This window comes from Penaeus vannamei, chromosome 21 (genome assembly GCF_042767895.1).
Source record: "Penaeus vannamei isolate JL-2024 chromosome 21, ASM4276789v1, whole genome shotgun sequence".
NCBI lineage: Eukaryota > Metazoa > Arthropoda > Malacostraca > Decapoda > Penaeidae > Penaeus > Penaeus vannamei.
The window spans coordinates 6,664,159-6,671,658 of record NC_091569.1 but is presented as its reverse complement, the minus strand read 5'-3'; the positions used below and the strand labels follow the sequence as shown (position 1 = coordinate 6,671,658).

Here is a 7,500-nt window from a genome sequence, read left to right as displayed (position 1 = left end):
TTACACCCCCTACACCCCCTCTCCCCCCCCCCTCCTGTGTCACTGCTCCCGGATGGTCACGTGATGTAATTGCCACTTGACAAAGGGGGGGTAGGGGGCAGCGGGGGGGGCAGGGGGCGTGGTGGGGAAAGATGAAGGGGAGGAGAGGTTGACAAGGATGAGGGGATTGGCAGGGGGAGGGGGGACGAAAATGAAGGGGATGTGAACAAGGGGAACGAAAGAGAGGGAGAGATAAAGAGGGAGAGTGGGATGGGGAGGGAGAGTGGGATGGGGAGGAGAGGAAGGAGAGAGAGAGGGAGAGGGAGGAGAGAGAGAGAGAGAGGGAGAGAGAGGAGGGAGGGAGAGAGAGGGAGGAGGGAGGGAGAGAGAGAGAGAGAGAGAGAGAGAGAGAGAGAGAGAGAGAGAGAGAGAGAGAGAGAGAGAGATAGACACAGAGACAGAGAGGTAAAGAAAGACAGAGAAACATGGCAGAAACAGAGAGACCAACAAACACACATACAGAGAACAAAAAAGAAATAATAATAATAACAAATAAAAATAAATAAAAATAAAAATTTAAAAAAGACATGGAAAAACGAAGATGAAGTGGCGAGAAAGAGAGAGAGAAAGACAGGGAGAAGGTGGGTGGTGGAAATGGGAGGGGAGGAGGGGGAAGGGGAGGGAGACAAAAAAAAAAAAGGAGCTCTAAAAGGATCTCCAACCCCCCTCCCCCCTCCCCCCCCCTACACACACCGAAGTCAGGCGTCCAGGATGTAAAGACAATCATTTCATATAAAAACGATAGGGCGTTGTTACCTGTGATTTACGCTCGGCGCCACTTCACCGCGGGGTCCGAACTGGCGCGTGCGTGCGTGCGTGCGTGCGTGCGTGCGTGCGTGCGTGAGTGAGTGAGTGAGCGTGCGTGCGTGCGTGAGCGAGCGAGCGAGATGCTGTGAAAGACACATTCTCGGGGGAGGAATTTTGTGAACTGGCTCGATGTGGACTTTTCTGGGGATATCTGGTCTTTACGTACATGCATTCGTACTTATGTGTGTACGGGCGTATGTACGTGTATACGTACGTGAGGACAATTTTTTTTTTCATGCGGACATATATGTGTATAGACATTCATTCATTCATTCATTCATTCATTCATTCATTCATTCATTCATTCATTCACCCATGTATACATATAGTGCATACACACACACACACACACACACACACACACACACACACACACACACACACACACACACACACACACACACACACACACACACACACACACACACATATATGTATATATACACGTGCTTGGATTCGTGATTGCATATGCTAGTCGACCAATGGTGAATGTTTCCTTGAGATTATTGTGTTCCCAAAAACAGTTTCTAATCTCTCTCTCTCTCTCTCTCTCTCTCTGTCTCTCTCTCTCTCTCTCTCTCTCTCTCTCTCTCTCTCTCTCTCTCTCTCTCTCTCTCTCTCCTTCCTTCTCCTTCTCCCTCCCTCTCCCTGCTCTCTCTCCCCTCTCCCTCCTCCATAATTCCTTTCCCCCTCTCTCCCTCTCCCTCCTCCTTATCCCTTTCCCCCTCTCTCCCTCTCCCTCCTCCTTCTCCCTTTCCCCCTCTCTCCCTCTCTACTTCTCCATCTCCCTCCCTCCTTCTCCATCTCCCTCCCTCCCTACTTCTTCCTCTCCCTTCCTCCATCTCCCTCCCTCCCTACTTCTTCCTCTCCCCCCCTCCTTCTCCCTCTCTCTCTCTCCCTCTCCCTCCCCTACTTCTTCCTCTCCCTCCCTCTCCCTCCCTCCCTCCTTCTCCCTCTCTCCCTCCTCCCTCTCTATCTCTCTACCTCCCTCTCCCTCTCCCATCCTCTCCCTCTCCCTCTCCCTCTCTCTTTCCCTCTCCCTCCCTCCTTCTCTCTCTCTCCCTCTCCCTCCCTCCCTCCTTCCTTCCTCTCTCTCTCTCTCCCTCCCTCCCCTCTCTCTCTGCATGCGTTCAACACAACGAACCTCTCCGTGCATTAGAAAACACAACGCAGTCTACCAAAAGACACACAGCTGGTTGCAGGTGTTTATAATTAGCAACACATTACCTACGTCATCCATGTTCGGGGGTACGTCCTCTCCTCTCCGCTCCCCACTGCTGTCCTCTTCTCTCCCCCTTTCTCTTCTCTTCACTCCTCTTCCTCTTCTCTTCCCTTCCCCCTCCTCTCCTCTTCACTCTCCGCTCCTCTTCTCTTCTCTCCCTCCTCCTCTCCTCTTCCCTTTCTCCTCCTCTTCCCTTCTCTCCCCCCTTCTCTCCTCTTCTCTCCCCCTTCCTCTCCTCTTCCTTCCCCCCTCCTCTCCTCTTTCCTCCCCCCTCCTCTCCTCTTCACTCTCCACTCCTCTCCTCTTCACTCTTCCCTCCCCCCTCCTCTCCTCTCCTCTTCCCTCCCCCCTCCTCTCCTCTTCACTCCCCCCTCCTCTCCTCTTCCCTCCCCCCTTCTCTCCTCTTTCCTCCTTCCTTCCTCCTCCTTCCTCTCCTCTCCCCCCCCCCTCCTCTCCTCTTTCTCCTTATTTCTCTTTCGTTCTCTTATTTTTTTCTCGTTTTTTTCTATTGTGATCTTTATTTTCTCTTTGATTGTTTGTTTGTTTGTCTGCCTATGCTTGTTACTCTATCTATATGTTTATCTATTTGTCTATCTGTTTATTAATCTATCTCTTCTCTCTATATATATCTCTCTATTTATCTCAATCTCTCTATATCACTTTATCTATCTCTAACAATCTATCTATCCGTCTGCCTGCTATTATCTTGTTGTGCTTTTCATTACTCACTTCATTTTGATTTGTCTTGTCCTTTGTTTTTGTTGTTGTTGTTGTTGTTGTTGTTTATTGACATATACGTTGTTTTTTTTAAGTTGTGCTATTATTTTTCTAATTTATTGTTTTTTATTACTTGTCATTTTTTCGTTTTATTACTCTCAATAGCACAAGTGAAAGGGAGAGTGAGAGGGAGAGGGAGAGGGACGAGGAAACAGACAGACAGAGAGACAGACAGACAGAATTAGAAAAATAGGAGAAATAAAATAAAAAAAGTTATATATATTATCATTCCCCCTTTTAAGGTCAAGGAGGGGGGGGGAGGGAAGGGAGGAGAGGGAGAGAAGGAGATGGAAGGAGGGGGAGGAAAGGGGAAAAAGCTGGGAAAGGAGGGGAGGGAATGAAAGAGAGGGGAAGGGAAGGGAAGATAGGAAAGGAAAGGAAGGGAAGAAGATGGGAGAGGCGGGGGAGGGAATGGAAGGGAGGAGAGGGAGGGGAAGGGAGGGGGGTGTCACGTGGGTTAGTGTGTGCTCTGCTTTGCCTAACCTTGCCGACGGCGGGACAACGGGAGGTGCAGAATCAGCTGATTTTTGGCACGTTATCGAGCACGACGCCAAAAAGAGAAATAGAAAGGAATAATTTTTTTAAAAGATCGTTGGTTGCTCCATTGCGGCCGTATTTTTTGTTTTGTATTTGGTTTAGGTTTGGTAGGGAGGGGGTGGGGCTGGCTTAGGAAAAAGGGACGCGCACGCGCGCGCGTGAGAGAGAGAGAGAAAAAAAAAAAAAGAAAGAGGAAGAGAGAGAGAAAAAGAAAGAAAGAAAGGGGAAGAGAAGAAAAAAGAAAGAAAGAAATATGGAGAGAGAGAAAAAAAGAAAGTGAGAGAGAGAAGAGAAAGAAAAAGAGAGAGAGTTAAGGGCAGGGAGGGGGGTAGGGGTGGCCTAGGAAGAAGGAGCAAGCAGGCGCAGTGTTTTATTGCACGGGGGAGGGGGAGAAGGAGTGTAAAAAGGAAAGAGAAAAGAATTGAATAAGATAAGAAGATTATTCGGGTGAGAGAGGGAGGGAGGCGAGGAGGAGGGAGGGGGGGGGTAAGGATAGGAGAAAGTGGTTGATAGGGAGGACTTTGCACGACGGATAAAGGGAGGAAAGGGGGGAAGAAAATAGATTTAAAAAACGGAAAAAGAAAACAACAGAGAACTGAACAAACCCAAGAAAGAGAAAAAGAGAGAGATGGGGGATATAGAAAAGAGCTGGAGGATTGCTTTAGGATAGAGGAAGAAGGAAAAGGATTTGATCGAAGGAGGGGGTGGGGGAATTGTAGTGGGAGGGGGAGAGGGGGGGTTGTGGTGGGAGGGGGAGAGGGGGAGAGCGAGGCGCAGCAGGAAGCAGCAGACTAATGGGGAAGTTGGGAAGGGCACAGTTAACAAGCTTGAAGGAGAGGGAGAGGGAGAGGGAGAGTGGCAGTGGGAATGAGCGTGTGAGGAAGAGAGAATGAGAGAGAGAAAGAGAGAGGGGGAGGGAGGGAAGGAGAGAGAGAGAGAGAATGGTAGATTGAGAGAGAGAAAGAGGAAAGGAGAGAGACAGAGAGAGAAAGAGAGGGGAGCGATGGAGAGAGAGAGAGAGAAAGTGACATAGCACGAGAAAGGGAAACAGAGAGAGAAAAAGGTGAAAAACAGTGAGGAAAAGGAACAGAGAGGAGGAGGAAGAAGAAGAAGAGAGAGAGAGAGGAAAGGAGGGAGAGAAAGAGGAAAGGAGGGAGAGAGAAAGGGGGAGGGAGGTAGAGGGAGCGATGGAGAGAGAGAGAGTAACAGAGCATAAGAAAGGGAAACAGAGAGAGAAAAAAAGTGAAAAACAGTGAGGAAAATGAACAGAGAGGAAGAGGAGGAAGAAGAAGAGAGAGAGCGAGAACAACAACAACAGAGACAAGGACAGACGGGCTAACAACCGATCGAAACAGATACAGAAAAAAAATCCTTTGAAACATAACAAAAAAATCAACGAGAGAGAAAAAAAATGTTTGTGAGCGAAAGAGTTATGGAAAGACAAAATCTAACCATGACAAGATACAATTTTTTTTTTTTACATTTTCCTAAACGACTTTGCCATAGGGGAAGGATACGAGCGTGCCAAAAGGGTTAAGAAAGGGAGGAGATAAAAACGATAGGTAAAGGTCAGGGTAAAATAGGGGAGAGGAGGGGGAGGGAAGAGGAGAGGAGAGGGGAGGGAAGAGGAAAAAGGAGGGGGTAGGGAAGAGGAGAGGAGGGGGAGGGAAGAGGAGAGGAGGGGGGAGGAAGAGGAGGAGGAGGGAGAGGGGAGAGGGAAAGAGGAGATTAAATAGCTTCTCGGAGACAAGAGGATATGGGGGGTAGGGGAGGGGTGGAAGGGATGGAAAGAAGGAAGGAAGAAGAGAAACAGAAGACTGCTAATCTCGGGGAAAGAGGGGAGAAGGGGAGAAAGAGAGAAGAAAAGGGACGATGAGGAACGGGGATATGGTATAATGAACACTAATCAAGACGTCTGAAAGCGAAGGAGAGGAGAGAAGGTCAAGGCAAGGGGAAGGAGGCGAGAGTAAGGTAAGAAAGGTGGGAGGAAAGGTCAAGAAAGGGGGAAGGAGGCGAGAAGAGATGAAGAAAGGGGAAGGTGGCGAGAAGAGATCAAGAAAGGGGAAGGAGGCGAAGAGACATCAAGAAAGGAGGAAGGAGGAGAGAAGAGATCAAGAAAGGGGGGAGGAGGCGAGAGGACATCAAGAAAGAGGGGAAGGAGGCGAAAGAGATCTAGAAAGGGAGGAGGAGGCGAGAGAATGACAATAGAAGAAGGAGACGAATGAGTAAGAAAGGGGAAGGAGGCAAAAGAAAGACAGTAGAAGGAGACGAATGAGTAAGAGAGGGGGGGGGGAAGACGAAAAGCGCAGGTGGTCTGAAAACTATAGGTCTAGCGGTCTTTTACTGTCGCGTCAGGACAGTGCATCAAAGTCTGAATGAAAGGGTCTGAAAGTCTGAAAGTCTAGCGGTCTAAGGGTCTCGCGGATCCCATTAGGTCTAGCGGTCCGGCGCTGATAGGACAGACCGGGCGCGGAAAGGAAGAAACGGCGAGGTCTGTGAACGCCTGAAAGTCCGGCGGTCTGAAGACGTGGCGGTCTGGCACTGGCGGGTCAGGGCAGCGCGGCGGCACGATTGCGGCGGCGTGGCGGCGGCGCGAGCGTCAGTGTCCCTATCCGAGCGGCTCTCAGTGCCCCGAGTGCCACCTGTGTGTTCTGGCTGCTGCTGTGGCTCCGCTCGCCCCCACCTGTTCGCGAGGAGCCCCAGGGAGGTTTCGCCCCTGCGCCCCTCGGCTGATCTCGAGGGCGGACGCGCGGGTGGACGTCGCAGGAGTGTTGTGATTCTTAAAGAGAGGAAATGTTTAATGGCCTTTCTCCTTTTTTTGTGAAGTTTCTCGCGGGTGAGTGGTGAAGAGGAGGATTCCGTTCTCGAAGTACTTTGGCAAGACTTGGAAATCTGTATCGCTCTACGTCAATGATAACTGGAAAAAAGGTGAAAGTATGCAGTTTAGACATACAGAACTTATGGAAAATCTTTAGTTAAGGTCCCACAAAAAAAAACTTTGGCCCTTCTTCGCAGCGTCTTATCAACGCCTCCAAGATAAGCCGAGGCCTGAAGCGCGTGCGATGTCTTGAACTGACCTGACCTGGCGTGATGATTCAGGTCATAACGGGGCACACTGTTTTTCTGTTGACTTACTTGCACCGCATGTGGGGCATACAGTGGAAGAGAGGCATGTTCGGGATTGTCTGAAAAAGCGGAAACCGGGATTCTGTGGCGATGCTTTTCTAGAAAGGAAAGGAGAAACAGAAAGCAAGTGTCATTAAGTATCTTTGTGGTGAAGGAAAAGAAGAAAAGTTATTGTCGAGAGTTGGTTTAGGTGAAAACAGGAGTGTGTTTAAGAGAGCCTTATAGTTTTTACCCTTGACGGGGGAACATTGAGATTATTCGCTTATTATCCTGAGAATCGTGAGTTTATTTCCCCAAGAACGTTAACCGTTTCGGAGATCTAATAGTCCCTTATCTAGTGGATAAGATTATATATATACCAGTATTTCTTAAGAATATCAGTATTCATTTTCCTTAAGACGTCTTGTTGCCCTAATTCTTGCGACCCGAAGAGGTTCTTACGCGTCCTCATTGCCCAGGCACTCGAATTTTCCCAGAAGACGTCCGCGAATTCCTCTAATCCTTCCTGCAGATCCTCCCAAGACGCGTTCCATCACTCAGGCTTTTTCAGTCGACCATCTGTCTGCCTCCCGACCGACCGCCATTGAAATCGGTCGCGCGTATTTTACTCAGATTTATCCCAGTATTGAGGAACGAGAAGCGAGTTGGTCGGCGCTGTGACTAATTGGACGCGAGGTGGAGCCAGCTGGTTGACTGCAGTTGGCACCACCTGGATCATGTGATGCCTTGAAGAAGTGGCTTGTCACACGAGCTGCTGCCTTGAGTCTGCCCCTCGTGGGTCTGATGAGGATGAGGACCCTGGGATGCTTGGGATGCTTGCGTTCTTGAGACTCTTCCGGAACGGGCGTTTGATTTAGGTCATAAGGACTCGAGATCAAGGGAGGATTCTGAAGCACACTGTACCGAGTGCCATTTTGACGCGCGTGAGAGAGTGCGAGGCAGCCAAGTCCCGGGCGAAGGTCTGAGAGCGAGAGCGCCCCCTAATCAAGGCC

At 49.6% G+C, this 7,500-nt stretch overlaps 1 protein-coding gene across 6 annotated transcripts in view; it reads left to right on the top strand.

Moving 5' to 3' along the window:
- The window catches only part of LOC113803553 (chloride channel protein 2-like), a 219,929-nt gene that overhangs the window by 120,067 nt on the left and 92,362 nt on the right, over positions 1-7,500 (top strand). The window contains exon 1 of one of the 6 annotated variants that reach the window (XM_070135800.1): positions 5,722-7,500. This exon is cut by the window's right edge and continues 1,134 nt beyond it. The exons of 1 other annotated variant lie outside the window; for it this stretch is intronic. The gene's annotated coding sequence lies outside the window, so the exon portion shown is untranslated. Of the gene's footprint in view, positions 1-5,721 lie in introns of those variants that run through there. 4 more of the 6 variants (XM_070135799.1, XM_070135802.1, XM_070135801.1 and 1 more) reach the window with 4 other exon arrangements.